The sequence below is a fragment of the Urocitellus parryii genome, chromosome 12 (assembly GCF_045843805.1).
Source record: "Urocitellus parryii isolate mUroPar1 chromosome 12, mUroPar1.hap1, whole genome shotgun sequence".
Classification (NCBI taxonomy): Eukaryota; Metazoa; Chordata; class Mammalia; order Rodentia; family Sciuridae; genus Urocitellus; species Urocitellus parryii.
The window spans coordinates 80,904,240-80,922,842 of NC_135542.1; the positions used below are offsets into that span (position 1 = coordinate 80,904,240).

At 32.3% G+C, this 18,603-nt stretch overlaps 1 protein-coding gene across 2 annotated transcripts in view; it reads right to left on the reverse strand.

Moving 5' to 3' along the window:
• The window catches only part of Pus10 (pseudouridine synthase 10), a 76,118-nt gene that overhangs the window by 41,777 nt on the left and 15,738 nt on the right, over positions 1–18,603 (reverse strand). The gene's annotated exons all lie outside the window — the stretch shown is intronic.

Genomic DNA, 18,603 nt, shown 5'->3' on the forward strand with positions numbered 1-18,603 from the left:
AACTGAATTTCAGGTAGCTCTAGAGCTAATCCAACAGTGAGGCAAAAATTTCTCAATTAACATCTATATTTCCCCCTTAAGTCTGATTTTAAAAAACCAGTACCTTCACTGAACATTCATAGTATCCAGACCTTTGTACAATGAAGTCTCAGCCTAGGAGTGCCTCTGAATTGCTGCCTGGGGCACAATATAGATTTCAAGAAATCCAGTGCAACAATCATAGAATGAGGCTGGCCTATAACAACAACTTCCTTGGAGAAACCCCGATTCTTCATGCCTAGGGATACAGAACTCTATGACTTTCATTCAGATTTATCATCAGAAGTCCACTAACTCACACATGCAAAGCACTAGGCCTATCGATAAAAATCAGCCACAAGAATGATCCCAAGAACCAAGTTTATAGGCCAATGTTTCCATACAAGTTGCAGTTATGCTCATAAACACAAACATAATATGTACTTTACAATAAATATGTAAAAACAAAATGCAGTCACATATGTAGGTATATATGCAAATGCATATAAATAATGGTCAGTAGAATATTCTATATTAAAAAGTTTGAAGAACTTTTTAGAAGATGAATCCATGAACCTTCAAATAAATTAAATTGTTATATCTAGATCAGTAGTTCTTCAATAGTTTAGTAAAGGAACTGTTATGTTCTTTAAAAATTTTGATATAAGAATGGGGAGTTATATTCCATGAATGTATAATATGTCAAAATACATTCTATTATCATGTATAACTAAAAAAGAACAAATTTTTTAAAATATTAATTAAAAATTTTTTCAGGACCCCAAATACCTTTTATTTACACCAGTTACAGCTATCAATATTTAACATATTCACAAAATAAAAACAATCAAATTTGAAAATACAACAAAACTTTAAGAAACATCTTTGTTGTTAAATTTTTCTGAGTACATAAAGATGGTAAATCTCACAATCCATTCCATAAGGTTTACATGATCTAATTGCATAATTCAATACTCAAACCAAACATGTATATGTAATGAATATCCTAAGCAAAATATTAACAAGTCAAATTTTAAATTTAATTAAAATGAGACTGAAACAGATTTATTTCAGGAAAACAACAAAAGTTCAACACATGGAAAATTATTAATTTACTTGACTACAAAATAGTTCAAAAGAGAAAATGATTACAAATGTCCATTTCTGATTTAAAATACACACATACGCACAAAACTAGGAATCCAAGCAAATTTCCTTAAACAGTAAAAAGATATCTATTAAAAAGAACTTAACAATATACTCAGAATATATGTGTGTGATGCATATAAAATATAAAATAGAAAAGATAAAATTATCACTACTTACAAATAAGGTAACTGTATATCCAGAAAATTGGCTAACCTTAATAACACAGACTAGTCAGTTATAAGATAAATAGTAAGCACACACACATTCATATTGCTTTCCTACAGGAAATTAAAAAATTGAAAACATATACCTACACACAGAAATAAATATACAAAAATTGAGACCTAAACAAAGAATGGAAGAAACATGGAGAAATTTATTTCTAAATGAAAAGCTCCATAAAAATTAGAAATTATATTTGTTGAATGACCATATACAAAGGTAAACAACGAGTGACAGGCTAGAAGAAATAACACAAAAGATTAACAACCATTATGTCCAAAGAGCTCTTGCTAATTAATTTTAAAAGTCAGATGAAAAGATAAAATTGATAAAAAATCTAATCATTATTAAACAAAGATATAAAACTTCACCCAAAAATCAAACAAATGCAAATTAAAATAAGATAACTTTTGCAGATAGATTAGAATATTTAAGAGTATGATAATTCCCTCTTTGGCAAAAGTATGGGGTTGCAATACACTGTTTTAAACTTGTACCACCTTTTGGGAGGGCAATTTGTGAACATCTATCACAAATTGAAATGCATATTCCATTAAATTCAGCATTTCCAATCATGAGGATTTATTGAACAAAAATATAGATATATTAGCTCTATATACAAAAATGTTCATTGCAAATTTCACTTGTAATAAAAACTGAAGGTGATATAACTACTCATCAATTGGTTACATGAATTAAGAAAACATGATTTAGCTATCATGTGAGTTCTGTTAAGTTCAAACATTGAAGAGTGTCCATCACATGTTGTTTCAAGAAAAAAAGTTTTTAGAACATGTATGACCCATCAAAACCCAAACCATGTGCAGTACACGTTATGTATCTGTTTAATTGTACACCATCAAAAGGCCTAGAACAAGATACAGTAAAATGTTACTCAAGAAAATGAGACCTAAGAAAAAGGTAGAGAAAGAAACTAGTTTTAACTTTATGTTACACTTTTAAGTTATTTGGTTTTGGTTCAATCAGTATGTACTACTTTTATAATCTAAAAAAGAAAAAATTTAATGTAATCTTGTTAATCTTTTCCAGAAATTTAATAATTATTTTATGAACTCATTACCAATCATCTAAGTTATCTTTTGTATAGCAGTAAGTTTCCTAAAATGAATTACATGTCAAATTATCAATTTACTAAACCAGAAATTAAAAATAACACTAGATTATAAAATGTTTAAGTGTTATATAGTATATTTGCTTGTATGATATTAGAATTTTTAAAATTAAATTTTATTTATTTATCTATTTATTTATTTATTTTGGTGCTAGGGATTGAACCCAAGGGCACTCAACAACTGAGCCACATCCCCAGCCCTTTTCATATTTTATTTCTGAGACAGGGTCTTGCTAAGTTGTTTAGAGTCTAAGTTGCTGAGGCTGGCTTTGAACTTGTTATCCTCATACTTCAGCCTCCCAAACCCCTGGGGTTTATTTTATTTTAAAACACATTATATTTCTTTTTTTTGGTACTGGGGATTGAACTGCAGGGCACTTTACCACTGAGATACACCCCCAATTCTTTTTTATATTTTGAGACAGGGTCTCACTAAGTTGCTGAGGGCCTTGTTAAGTAGCTGAGGCTGGCCTGGAACTTCGAAATCCTCCTGCCTCAGCCTCCTGAGCTGCTGGGATTATAGGTGTGAGCCACTGTGTACAGCCAAATATACTGTATTTCTAGGAAACTTGCTTCACTATTACTTGACTCATAGCAATGAGAGAGAATGAGAGAGAGAAAGAGAAAGAGAAATAGTATAGTTTCCATCTTTGAACTGAGAATAAATTTTTATTTTAGAAAAAAAATGTAGGCTTTTTGAGATCTAATATTTCTATGGGGAACTTGTGCTAAAAATATTTCTTGTTTTTTTTTCTCTTCCTCTTTATTCTTCAGTGCCTTGTTTGGATGGAGCCACAACTAGGATATTAACTCTAGATTGTGTCTACAATCCTATAGAAATATGCCAGAGGATTAGAACACCTGTTGCAGGAGAAACCAGACTTTTGCAATAAAAATGTTATTTGTGCTTTTATTTGCATCAAGGAAACCAAATGAAAATCCATTAATTCAGAATATGTAATGTTTCAAGTAAGAATTGAGGGACCTTACCTTTACTTTTTATTATTAATACATATTAATGGAGTTCAATGTGATATTTCCATATATGCATTAGTGTGCATTGATCAAATTCAACCTCCTTTTTTTATCTCCTACCCCAAAAACCCTTTCAAAGAAATTTATCTTTCTTGAGCAAATGTTTCCTTCATAGATAGAATAATCACACAAACCAGACTTTTAGGGGCAATGTTTTAAAGATATACAAAAACAGTTTTAAAGGACTCTCAAGTACATTTAAAAAGACTACATAATTAATATGCTAATTACAAATTTGGTTTTAACTATTCATTAAAAGATATCCCTAAGGATTCTTTCAAGCTACAATTTGAAAGAAGAATATGTTGACCTAGTTTAAAATTACTGCATGTATTTGAAGGCAAAAAAGCGGATGGAAATTAAAAATATCATACATTTTATTTCAACTCAAAGATAACAGTTACCAATTATTTGAATATAAACTTCATTTCCCATAACTGCAGTAGCTTACTTTGTTGTTTGGGTTTTTTTTTTCTTTGTTGTTGTTTTTTGTGTTTGGGGTTTTTCTTTTTTTTTGGGGGGGGGTACTATGGATTGAACCCAGGGGCACTTTACCATTAAGCCACTTCCCCAGCCCTTTTTACTTTTTATTTTGAGACAGGGTCTCACTAAGTTGATTAGGGCCTCACCAAGTTGCTGAGGCTGGCTTTGAACTTGTGATCCTGTCTCAGCCTCCCGAGTGCTGGTATTACAGGTGTGCACCACATACCCAGCTGTAATAGCCAACTTTAGAGGCAGTGTGATGATAGAATGAATGTTTTCTACACTAAAATGCATACCACTCCCACTATATCTTGATCTTATTTTTAAAGAAAGTCCTCCAAATTAGTGAATTTTATTATAATGTGAGAATAGGTTATGTCAAACTACTGATATTTTAGTCTTTCCAAATTTAATAAGGCAATGTACTAAAAACTTCAAACAAAATCTTTCCAATATAAATGATAAATTTTCTAGTCTGTTAAGGTTTAGTGTGCCTTTCTTTCCAGGAACTTGCCTAAATAATATCAGAACCAGGAAGTCATAAACTATCTTGGAAAAGCATGTGATTCCCAAACAGAAAATAACCAAGCTTAAGTTCTGTTTCCTACTTTAGCAGCAAGTGATTTGGGGCAAATTAATTGCCCTCTTGGTACTTGCTTCCTCTTCTATAAAACAGGGAGGATGAGGATTCTTGTTTGATTGAAGGTTATAAATGAAACTGTCTACAAAAATGTTAATTGTTACAGGGACATAGCCACATCAATGTTAACAGCAGCACAATTCACAATAGCTAAACTATGCACCTTCAATAGGTGAATGGATTAAAAAACGTGGCATATGTATATGTGTGTGGGTGTGTGTGTGTGTGTGTGTGTACACACACACACAATGGAATATTACTCAACAATAAAAGAGAATAAAATCATGGCATTTTCAGGTTAATGGATGGAGTTAGAGAAGATAATACTAAGTGTGCTCTGTATGTGTAATAAGAATTGTAATGCATTTTGCTGTTGTATATAAATTTAAAAAAAGAATCAAGGTGAAATAAAGACATCTTCAGATAGAAAAATATGTTAATTGTTTTTATAATACAGGTCTCCTGACTAATAATTCAAAATTAAATCAAGCTGCTTCTTGAAGCACATTAAATTTTAACAAGGGGATTTCCCTAAGGTTTGTCCCTAACCAAACCTTCAGTTCTAGTTTTAGTCTAAAACTTTAGGGAAGATGATATTTATTAAATTTTGACATGAGTCTGAGAATGGAACAGCATCTGCAGTGGGCTAGTTTCCAGCTATGAATGCTTGTTAGCAGGTGCACAAGACATAAAGGCAAATGACAAAAGCAAGTCTAACCACACCCTCAACAACAAAATACAATAAGACATTAAGAAAGGTAGAAACGTAGGGGCCATGAACCTTAAATTTGGTCTAGTTAACATCTACCCATATCTTAATTGGAAACCTTGATGTAATATTTTGAAGGGAAAAAAAGGAAGGGAAGGGAGGGAAGGAAGAGAAAGAAAATGAGAGAAAGTGAGAGAGAGAAGGAAGAAGAAAAAGAAAGAAAGAAAAAACCCCACAGATTCCTAAGAATAATTTGGTGAAGACCTGTCTAAAGGCAAGGTCTAAAGACAGAACTCTGGTGTGTGGAAATTTTAAGTACATTTCTGGAGAATGGAAATATGATGAGCTATTCATACATCACTACTAATTCTGTACAATATGATATAAAAGTGGAAAAGTGACCCTTTTTTGGGCTCAAAAAAAGTAAGGTAAAATAACTAAACAAAAATTTCAAAAGGCCTAGACTCATAGGATGTCAAAAGTGATTAAATTAAATAATTAGTAGTAAAATATTTTTATATCTTTCTCTTCCATCCAGCACTCCTCCATTACATAACCTTAAAAGTTGTAAATATTCTAAGGGTCATGACTGGTGTAAATTCCATCAACTCCCAAAAAGAATACAAACTCTAAATAAATTTTTCACATTTTCTCTTCATATTGCTAAAATAGTTAATTTCTAATATAAAAACTAGAGTCATCTCCTGTAAATAGAGAATAGAATAGTGCTTGCCAGAGTTGAGGAAGATAGAGGGAAGAGGAGATGGAAAGAGTGGTCAGTGGGTAGTAAGTTATAGTTAGGAAGAATAAATTTTAATGTTCCATTGCACAAAAGGATGAATAACAGTAATATATATTTCAAAACAGCTAGGAGGATTTAAAATATTTTTACCAGAAAAAAATGATAAAAGTTTGAGGTGATATATATGCTAACTACACTGATTTGCTCATTACACATGTATACATGTAATCAAAACATCACATTCTGCCTGATAAATATGTACAATTATGTGTCAATTGAAAATAAACTGAAAAAAGAAAACAGCACCAAATTGAGTGTTTATGAGTTTAAAACCTAGGTTGAAGGCTGGGGTTGTGGCTCAGTGGTAGAGCACCTGCCTAGCATGTGTGAGGCACTGGGTTCAATTCTCAGCACCACATAAAAATAAATAAATAAATAAATAAAGTAAAGGTCTATCAACAATTAAAAAAAAAAACAAAAAACAAGGTTGACAGATTTCTAGTAGGACTGATATAGTACAAGAAAGTATTTCTAACCTCACAAATAAAAGAAACAAGACTTTGTAATTTGTTTTAATTAAGTAAATAAAAATAATGTAATTATAAATAAATATTAAAATGAGACAAATGCAAAATATTATGTACTAGAAGTAAACAAATATATTTGGACCTCTTGGTGAAGAGAGATAATCAAACTCAAGTGTGCACTTTTGCTAATCCTCTAAAGCATGAGTGAAGAGATTTTTTAGAAGTGCCTAAAATCCAAGGGGATGATGGGAACAGGGAAAGTGTAGGAAAGAACAACAATTTGAAAACTGAATAGCAGATGAAAAATGGTAAAGGGCTTCAAAATTCTAAATTGACAGCAGGGAGACATACTTCACAATCAGCAAAAGTTTAAGCAATAAATAATGCCAAGGAATTCTGGAAATCGGGTGGGGGGAATAATAAGCAAGAGTGACTGAAAATCTGTTTTCAAAAAAGGCAGATCTTCAGATCACCTATCCTACTCCATATACTTAAGGGAAAGTCCCTCCCCCCTCCTCCCTCAGTACTAGGGATTGAATCCAGGACTCTAAGCAAGTTAGGCAAGAGCTCTAACACTGAGATACAGCCCATTCCGAGAGCCTCTCTTTACCCTAGTGAAAGACCATAGCTTTATTTTCTGGAGATGGCAAAGTGAGGGTCTTTTGATTAAGAGTCATGTAATAGTTAACTGAGTAAACAGAGACACAAAGATGATGACATATATCCACAATCCCTCTCTATACCCAGTTTCTATACCCTGGGCAGATCTCTGGATGCAAGATGATTGCATCTTCTATGAGGAATGTCACCTGCTCAAGAGGAAAGACCCAAAAATAATGATATGGAAGAAAGATTACTCACTGTTCAGTAAAATTCACAGTCAATTATCCTTATTTACCCAATTGTATCTTATTTTATATTCTTAAATCTGACCAGTAAACCAGGGATGAGCAGGCAACTGAGGAAAGCCTCCAACACAGAAGAAGCATAACAAATAAACTAAAAAAAAAATAAGCAACTTTAAGAAACTAGAGATAAGGGGCTGGGATTTTGGCTTGGAGGTAGCACACTTGCCTAGCATGTGTGAGGCACTGAGTTGAATTCTCAGCACCATATACAAATAAATAAAATAAAGGTTCATCGACAACTAAAAAATATTTTAAAAAAACACTAGAAACAAGAAAAATTTTCAATCACAGCAACATATACAAATTTCTCAGACAGATAAACAAAATATGTATATTAAACCAGAATACAATCCTATTTTTCTAAAACACACATATCTAAAATGGGAAAACAGAAAAAGATCTTGGAAATTAATTAAATTAATTGTTATATATAAAAAGCTCGACAAAAATGTTGGAAAACAAAGAAATTTTGTTACTAGTAGGCCAATCTTCCAGTTTAGGACAATGAGAAAATTTAGACAATTAAGTCTGCTTGAGCCAGGTGTGGTGGCACAACTATAATCCCAGCAGCAAGGAGGTTGAGGCAGCCTCAGCGAAAGCGAGGCACTAAGTAACTCATTGAGATCTTGTCTCTACATAAAATACAAAATAGAGCTGGGGATGTGGTTGAGTGCCTTGAGTTCAATCCCTGGTACTGGGAAAAAAAGGCACCAGAAAATTAAGGCAGCGAAGAATAACAAGGCCAAAATCCCTAAGAAGGATACCAGAGATGAACCAGGCATTTTGAGCAGCCTTTCCCCAAGGAGCACTTGTCAATCAAGAGAAGGTAACTGAGCACTTCAAGATGATCAAAAATTAAGAGAGTCTACAAACAAAAGGGGGCAATCCTGATAAACTCTACACTTTCACTTAAACCAGAAAGATTATAATCTAGAAGTAAGGGTAAATAGGAAATATAACAGCCATTAAAAATGCTGAAGATCAGTTTCAAATCACTGCAATCTCTGTAATTAGATTAGATTAATGAGATTCAGAATTGCTAATGCCCCTAGCCAGAACCTAGAAGAAAATAAAAAACTTCTCTGGAGAACTTTAATCTAGGCTCCGGAAGATTATTTTCATGCTCAGTGTCCCACCATTTTTAAAAATAAGGTAAATAAGGAGATAAGAGGTAATTTTTAAATAAGCAATAGAAACAAATTCACAGGTAATCTAGAGAATGAAGTTATTTGGTACAAACTGTTGAGAGCCATAGCCAAGTCAGGGTGGCACCTGGCATTTTGCCAGAGGGAGTGGTTGAGAGGTGAGCCATTGAGATGATGATAGTTAAGTTAAGCTGTGTATTCAGTTGTATATAGACCTTTGCTGTCGAGCAATAGGGTGGCTCCTGCTGCCTCAGGTGCCCGCTAGCTACTTTGGAGTTCTCCTGGAGTTGAGTCCTCAAGGGGTTCCGAGAGAGAGTGCTCGGGGCCCAGTAGAGGGTGAGAGTGTTCCCGGGGAACATGTGTGGAGTGCCGGTGAGAGTTCGGGAATAAAGAGTTGCTGTTTGAACCTACAAGTGCTTCGTGTGGCGGCTCAATTATTTGTGCCCAGCCAGACTGCGGCAACAAACTTTAAAATTTAAGCAATGCTAAATATATACAGGAAAAATAACAGAATATTGAACACTTTGGCAGAGAACTATTAATGGAAACTGCATAAATCAAACAAATGAAAAAACTAAACAACTGCAGCCAGGTGTGGTAGCGCACACCTGTAACCCCAATAACTCAGGAGGCTGAGGCAGAAGGATCACAAGTTCAAGGCCAGCCTCAGCAACTTTGTGAGGCCCTAAGCAACTCAGCAAGACCCTGTCTAAAAAAAAAAAAAAAAAAAAAGGGTTGGGAATGTAGCTCAGTGGTAAAGTCCCCAGGGTTCAATCCCCAGTACCAAAAACAAAACAAAACAATTGTGATTAAAAACACAGTACACAAGGAATGATACTGGCCAAAGTATACTCTTGTATTGTGTACATGTATAATATGTAAAAACAGATTCCCACCATTATATATAATTATAATGCACATACACACAAAAATCACAACTCAGTACTTAGGATTAATAGCATATTATATACAGCTGAAAAGATAATCAATGAACTGGAAGATAGGTTAAAGATAATACACAGCACGATGCATAGTATCAAAAGGATGACATATGAGGGGAGAGGAAGGAAAGAAAAGGAAGAATCATAGTAGATTCAGTGGAAGGCCTAAGATGTGTAATTAAAATTTCAGAAGGTGAGAAAAGACAGAATAGATGAGAAACATATTTGAAGATGCAATAAGTGAAAATTTTCTAAAACTGGGGAAATTGAAGCAGAGTTGAGAAATCTTATGAATTCAAGCAGTATAAATATAAAGAAAACATACTTAGTTACCTCAGGATAAAGTTGCTCAAAAATAAAAACAAAGAGATCTCAAATATAGCAAGAGAAAAAGGGCAGCTTATCTTCAAAGGAGACAAACACCAATTTCTCAACAACCAAAAAATAAAACAAAATTAAGTGCTGAAAAAAAGTATCAAATTAGATCATTATTATCTAATGAAAATATTCTTTAAGAATAAAGATAAAGCTGAGTGATTCACACTTATATCTCAGCAACTGAGGTAGCTGAAGCAGGAGGATTAAAAATTTGAGGTCAACCTGGGCAACTTAGCAAGACCCTGTCTTAAAATAGAAACAATAAGGCAGCGCTGGGGTTGTAGCTCAGTGGTAGAACACTTGCCTAGCATATGTGAGGCACTGAGTTTGATCAAACTCGGTGCCTCACATATGCTAGGCAAGTGTTTATAAAAATAAATAAAATAGAGGTATTATGTTGTCTATCTACAAATAAACATACTTATAAAAAATAAAAACAATTAAGCAGTGGAATGTAGTGCAGTGGGATGTAGCTCACTGGTAGACCAACCCTGGGTTCAATCCCCACTACCACACACACATACACACACAAAAAGAATAAAAATGAAATTAAGAGATTTTTCACAAATGATAACTGAGAGAATATCCTGTCAGCAGGGAAAGAAAGAAAGAAAGAAAGGAAGGAAGGAAGGAAGGAAGGAAGGAAGGAAGGAAGGAAGGAAGGAGAAAATATATTTATCACATAGAAGAAAATAATCCCAGATGACAGCTAAAATGAAGGATGATATGCTGGATAAATATATGGGTAAATATAAATGAATACTGACTGAATGTATAGAATACTGTCAGCATAAATAATAATAATGTCATATTGAATTTAAATATGTATAAAATTAAAATACACACAATGGCATATAAATAAAGAAGGCATAAATAGAGTGTAAGTATGCTGGGATGCCTTCATTCTCTGGGAAAGGTAAACGTACCAATTTAATCAGACATTAAATCAAGGGTAATTACTAAAGGAAAAAAATTTAAATGCATAATTTCTAAGCTAATGATGGGTGGGGTGAGATGAAATTAAACACAAACAATGTAAAAGAATGCTCATTATGTACAATTCTACTCAATATTGTACTGGAATTCTTAGTAATTGCAATAAGGCAAGAGAAAGAAATAAATGATATAAAGACTGAGGAATCAAAAGGCATTGTGCACAGACCATATGATCTTAAATTTCATGGGGATAAAGGAGACTTCCATAAAGTCAGACCATTAAAAAGTAAATGAAATATCAGCTGCTTCATGCCATCTAAGAAACAAGATTATTTTTTTTAATTTTTTTTTAATATCTATTTATTTTAATTCTCGGCGGACACAACATCTTTGTTTGTATGTGGTGCTGAGGATCGAACCCGGGCCGCACGCATGCCAGGCGAGCGCGCTACCGCTTGAGCCACATCCCCAGCCCTAAGAAACAAGATTACAGATCAAACCCAGGTAAGTTAACAGCCTAGAACCATAAAACAACAATCAGAACAACAAAACATATTCTAGATTTGCTAAATATATTATATGAGATCAACCAAAAATTACTAGGCATGCAAACAAATAGGAGAATAACTCATTTTCAAGAAACATCAAAGAAACTAATTTTGGGTCCAAAAATTCAATTTAGCAGACAGAGGTGCAAAACAGCTATAAACAAACAAAAATAACAAAAAATACTTGAAAACAGCCAGAAAAAACATGTTACATAAAGGAGAACAACAATACAATTAATAAGTTTCACATCGGAAGAAAACAAAGACAATAGATATTGCAACAACATATTCAAAGGATCAAAAAAATTGTCAACCTAAGATTCTATATCCAGTGAAATTATATATAAAATTGAAAAAAAAATAAAGATATTTCAAAGAAGCAAAAACTGAGATAATTTATTACCACCATCAGATCTAGCTTTTAAAAAACCGTTTTTCTTCAGACTAAAGGGAAGCAATGCCAGGTGACACGTAGGATCTATAGGAAAGAATGAAAGAGTACTAGAAATAGTAAAATTTGGGGTAAAAACAAGGGACATATATATTATTTTCTTCTCTTTAAAATAGGCTTAGGACTTTTTAGAGCAAATATTACAACACTGTTATTATATATTATTATAACATACAAATACAACATATAACAATAATTATTATACTAAGGGAAGTAAAAAAAAATATTCCAAGGTTATTATATTTTACCTGATTTACAATAAAGATGCTTATTATAGTTCTTGAAGCAGGAATTAGTAAATTTTTTTTTCTGTAAAGGTCAAAATAGTATATACATCTTAGGCTTTGTAGGTCAGAAGGTCTTTATCACAGCTACTCAAATTTGCTATTTTAGTGCAAAAAAAGAAAAAAGTCTCAAGTAAACAGATCTAAATTCCCATATTAAGAAAATTTTTAAAAAGAGAAAATTAAAGCCAAAATAAAAAGAAGGAAGGAAATAATAAAGAATAGAAATCAATGAAATACAGGAAAAAAAAAAAAAACACATCCAAGGTAAATCAGAGAAACCAAATGCTGGTTCTTTGAAAAGACTGTAAGTAACATTGCTAAACCTTCAGCTAGACTGATCACAAAAAAAAAAGACACAAATTAACAGTATCAGAGATTAAGATATAAAACATAATTAAATGAAAAACTCCACATCAGTAAATTTGACAACTTTGATGAAATAAATTCCTTAAAAGGCACAAATTAGCAAAATTGACACAAGAAGCAATAGAAAATTTGAATAACCCAACATCAACCTCAAGAAATTGAAATTGTAATTTAAAATATGATCATGTAAAAAAGTCTAAGGAATCTACAAGTGCTGTATCATAAAAATACATTTAGTAAGACTATAGATTGTTTATAAAAATCAACTATATTTCTATAGATGAGCAATGAAAAATTGGGAAATAAAATACAATTCTATTTACAATAGCACTCAAAACATGCAATTCTTAGCTTAACAAAATAGGTGTGAGACCTATACCATGAAAACTATAAGCCATTACTGTAAGAAATTTAAGAAAATAAAAATAAGTGAAGAAATGTACCTCAGTTATGGAGTGGAAAATACAATTATTGTCAAAATATTAATCCTTTTCAAATTGAATTATAAAAATTCAGTGTAATTCCAGTCAAATTTTAAGCAAGTTTATTTTGTTTTAGAAATTGATAAGCTGATTCTAAAATGTATATGAAGATATAAAGGACCTAAAATAGCCAAGAAGAATTTTGAAAGAATAAAGTTCAAAGACTTATGCTTCCTGTTTTGGGGACTTATTATGATGCTACAGTAATTAAGATGATGTAGCATTTATATTAAAAAATGGGTAAATAGGGCTGGGGATGTGGCTCAAGCGGTAGCGCGCTCGCCTGGCATGCGTGCAGCCCGGGTTCAATCCTCAACACCACATACAAACAAAGATGTTGTGTCCACCAAAAACTAAAAAATAAATATTAAAAAAATTCTCTCTCTCTCTCTCTTTCTCTCCCTCTCTCTTTAAAAAAAATTATTAAAAAAATTGGTAAATATGTTAATGCAAAAGCATAGGGAGTATAGACAAATATACATGCATATAGTCCATTTATTAACATTTTATTTAAAACTGTTTAATTTTGACATGATTTTATAAATAATAATTCAGAGGAACTACGGATGAACTACTACATAAATGAATTTACTAAGGTTGCTAGATACAAAGCATTATTTTCTAAAATAATTACATTTTGATACATAATCAATAGATAGAAAATGAAATTTTAAAGAGATACAATATACAACAGCATAAACACCTACAAATTCTTAGAAATGAACCAGATGAATAATGACAATTTCTTAAGTAAAAACTTATGAACAAAAAAAATCAGTAAAGATTCAAATAAGGAATATATCATGTTTCATAGATAGAAATATTCAATGCTGTAAAGATGTCAGATTTCTTTAAGTTGATCAATAAATCTAAAGCAATCCAAATCAAAAATTTCATTGCTTTTTAAAATGCAAATTGACAAACTAAAATGTATAAATCAAAGGTAAACTTGAAGAACAACAAAGACAGTTCTTGTACTGATATCAAGACTTAGTATAAAGCTATAGTGATTAAGACAGTAGCATAAGTAATTAAGGAAAATTAGCAACTCATGAAAAAGAAGAGTCTATAATAAGACCAACACTGACACTAATTTTTCTTCTTCCTGAATCCACCTCTGTTCATCTCCACCTCTAAATGTTCATCTCTTTCCTGACTCATTTTCCTTTAACATAGACTTTATTAGTCTTAATCCTCTACTAATGTAATCTCCTAAAGAGAAAGAAACAAATCTATTATTCTTTATAGATAGTAAATGCTAACTGCCTTTATAATTTCACTCACAGAAAGGAGGCCCTGTAGAGAACTTTTTAGATGTGATCCAACTCCCACATCTTATTAGAAAGCAAACTTCAACACAGAAAGATGGAGAGACTTGGTAGACCACAAATAGAATAAAATATCTAATTAATTAACCAGAGGAACCAAGGAATCAAATCTAGAATCTAGGTAAGAAAAATTCTGAGTCAGGAAATTATTTTCTTCTTCTTCTTCTTTTTTTTTTTTTTTTTTTTTTTGTCTTTTTTTTTGGTACTGGGGATTGAAGTCAAGGTGTGCTTTACCACTAAGCTACATCCCCGACCTTTGTATTTTTTTACTTTAAGACAGGGTCTAAGTTGCCAGCAAACTTGTTATCTTCCTACCTCAGCCTCCTGAGTCACAAAAAAATGGAATTCTATACATCAATAAAAGGAATTACTGATAGAGGCTGGATGCAGTTGTGGCTCAGAGGTAAAGTACTCACCTAGCACGTGTGAGGCACTTGGTTGGATCCTCAGTTGGATCCACAAATAAATAAATAAATAGATAAATAAATGTGTTGTGTCCAGCTACAATAAAAAAAAAAACCTGGAAAAAAAGGAATTACTGATATACATAACAACATAAATGGATTTTTAAGTCATGCTGTGTGAAAGAAGACAGAAAAGGATATGAAATGTATAATTCTACTTGCATGAAATTCCATAAAAACACAGACTAATCTATAATAACTGATAACAGATTAGCAGTCTGCTAGTCTAGGAGTGGGAAAACTGTGGGAGGCACAATAAATGTTTGAAGGTAATAAAATCTTCTATTATTTTTAAATTAAACTTGTCACACATATTAATTATACAAGTTGCAGGGAGTGGTAGTGCACACCTGTAATTCCAGCAACTCAGGAACCCAAAGCAGGAGGATTATAAATTCAAGGTCAGACTCAGCAACTTAGGGAGGCTCTAAGCAATTCAGCAAGACCCTATCTCAAAAATAAAAAGGCCCAGTGGTTAAGCACCCTTGAGTTCAAACTCACCCCCCAAACTGTATAAATTAATAGGTTTCACTGCAGCATTTCCACACATGCATATATCAAGCTAAATAAATCATGATATATATCACATATACCATGTTCCTCCTCCTTCTACCCTTCCCCTCCACACTTCCCCCTGGTGCCCTTTCCAGATCCTAATAGTTCCTTTTCTAAATATTCTATATCTTGATCATAGTAAGGGTTATTTGGGCATTAAGTGTTCATCAAAACTCAATACAAACCTTGAAATGATACAGTTGATAAATTGTGACTTATGAAGTTAAAATACAATGAGATACTAAAATTAAGAAGACTATCAATATTAAGAGTCAGTGATGATGTCAAAATAGCTACAACTCTCATACATAGCCAATGGGAATATAAACTGGTCCAATCACTGGAAAACACTTTGGCATAATCAAATGAAGTTGAAGAATTATATTCCTTAGGACTCAGCAATTCTACTCTTAAGCATAAAAGCTAGGTAAGCTCAAGTACATGTGTACTAGGATGCAACTTATAAGAATGCCTATGGCTTTCCTGTTGAAAGGATGGTTCCATTTTTATATAAAGTTCAAATCAGGCCCATCTAAATTCTAGTCTTGGAAGTAAAGATAACAATTACCTATGAGAAGGAAGAAGTTTTCTGTTAATGAGTATAAAAATTAAAACTTATTTAAAAGAAAATGAAAGTATTTCTATTCTAGGATAGATTCCAACTTCAAGGATTCACATTATATTATCTGTGTTTTCTTTTTTAAGAAAGTTAACTAAAATGTAAGAAAAATGAAGGATTAAACAAAAATACTTTACCTAAATGTCCAACAAACTAACCAAGAAGTAGAGTGAATCACAAACTCACCAAAAAGAAATGTTTGTCAGCTAATGGAATATTGTTTATTTGAACATTCATAGTGAGAGTTATTAAAAGCTCTTCAAAAAATGTATATGGTGCATCTTATTTGCAAAATTATCTGGGTTAAATCATAAATACAATTTATTCAACAGAAGTTTCCTGTATATATATCTGCATTAAGAAAACTCTTTTGGAACCAATTCAGCATTCATACCTGGTTACTGATTTCCTCCCTAGAGCTTAATTGTACATGCCTATTTCTTTGGTAGACAAATGGTTTCTGTGATGCTTTCAGAAATAAGAAAGTCTCACCCAAACACTGACTCATGACTTCTAATATCAATTTCTAATGACTATATACCAAATGAATATGAGATAATCAATACACATCATAATATCCTAGTTTTCACAGAAAGTTTAGCTCCTGGATATGAACTCAATTCTAAATATAAGCCATTTAATTTTACGATTCTCTATGCAAGAATAAAAGGGCTATCCTTGCTGACAGTTCTGCATCTATTTCATTGTTCCATTTCCTTTTGTATGCTTCATGACCACATTTAAATAAAAATCATTTTATTTTTCCCCACTCAAACTAGTTCCCCTCACATTTTCTTGGTTACTCTCAGTAACACATTAACAATCACTTCAGAGATTAAACTGAGATTTACACCAGAAAAAAAGAATCAAGAGTTTCAACCAGACCCCATATTTCAACAGGTATTTATTCGTAGCTTGTAAATTATGATTTAATGAAAACAATATGGCTCTTTCATTTGCCACATACAGAAATATATATAATTTTTTTAAAAATAAAAACTGTCCTCTTCCTTCTGCCAATACCTGCTCTGAGTGCTCTTGCTGTAGTTGCAGAGACTGCCATACTACCAGTTATCTCTCATTAATTGTTGAACAAAAGCTATAAGCAGAAAAAGGAAGGGAATAATCCAACATGAAAATATGTTGATGTGCTTATTACATAAACCAAACATTTCTCAACACACCTTTGTCATCAATAGATAGGTCATTGAGACATGACATCAGCAAAGATTCTTCAGACCTAAAAAACACTATAAATCATCTAAGGAATATACACTTTCTTCTCAACTGCTCATGAAACTTTCTCCAAAATAGACTATATGTTAGGCCACAAAGCAAATCTTAGCAAATATAAAATTTTTTTTATGTAATTCCTTGCATCTTATCTCATAACGGACTGAAACTAGAAATCAACAGCGAGAAAACCTATGTAAATACATGGACACTGAACAATGCACTTTTGAATGATGAATGAGCCACAGAAGAAATCAAGGTAGAAATTTAAAAATTTTTAGGAGCAAATAAGAATAGAGATACAACATATCAGAATCTCTGAGACACTATGAAGAAGAAAGTATATAGCTATGAATTGCTACATTAAAAATCAGAAAGATCCCAGTGGCTGGAGAGGCTGAGGCAGGAGGATTTTGAGTTCAGCAATGGTGAGGCACTAAGCAACTCAGTGACACCCAATCTCTAAATAAAATATAAAATAGAACCAGGGATGTGGATCAGCAGTTGAGTGCCCCTTCGTTCAATCCTCAGAATTCCACCCCCCCCAAAAAAAAATCAGAAAGAGACCAAATAAGCAACCTAATCATGCAGCTCAAGACCCTAGAAAAACACAAGTAAACCAATTCCAAAATAAGTAGAAGGAAGGAAATAATTAAGAACCAAAATGAAATAAATAAAGAATTAAATAGATAGATAGATAGATGATCAATATAACAAAGAGTTACACTGAGAATCGCTTAACCAAACTAACCAAAAGAGAGGGAAGACCTAAATTAATAAAATTAGAGATGAAAAAGGAGATACCACCATAGATTTCACTGAAATCCAGAGGTTCACTAGGAATTCCTTTGAAAACTTATATTCCAATAAATTAGAAAATCTTGAAGAAATGAGTAAATTTATGGACACAAATGACCTACCAAAATTCAACCAAGAGGTGGACTCGGGCTGTGGCTCAGCAGTAACACACTTGCCTGGCATGTGTGAGGCACTGGGTTCAATTCTCAGCACCACATATGAATAAATAAAATAAAGGTTTATCAACAACTAAAAATATATTTAAAAAAAATTCAACCAAGAGGTCTAAACAGACCAATAACAATGAGATTGAAAACCCTTAAAACAAAGAAAAGCCTAGGACCAGATGAATTCTGAGCTGAATTCCACTAGATCTTTAAAGAAGAATTAATCCTATATATATATATATATATATATATATATCCATATATATTAAAATATAATATATATTTTTCTATTCATAAATAATTAATCCACAAAAAGGCAGGAAAACAACTCCATTCACAT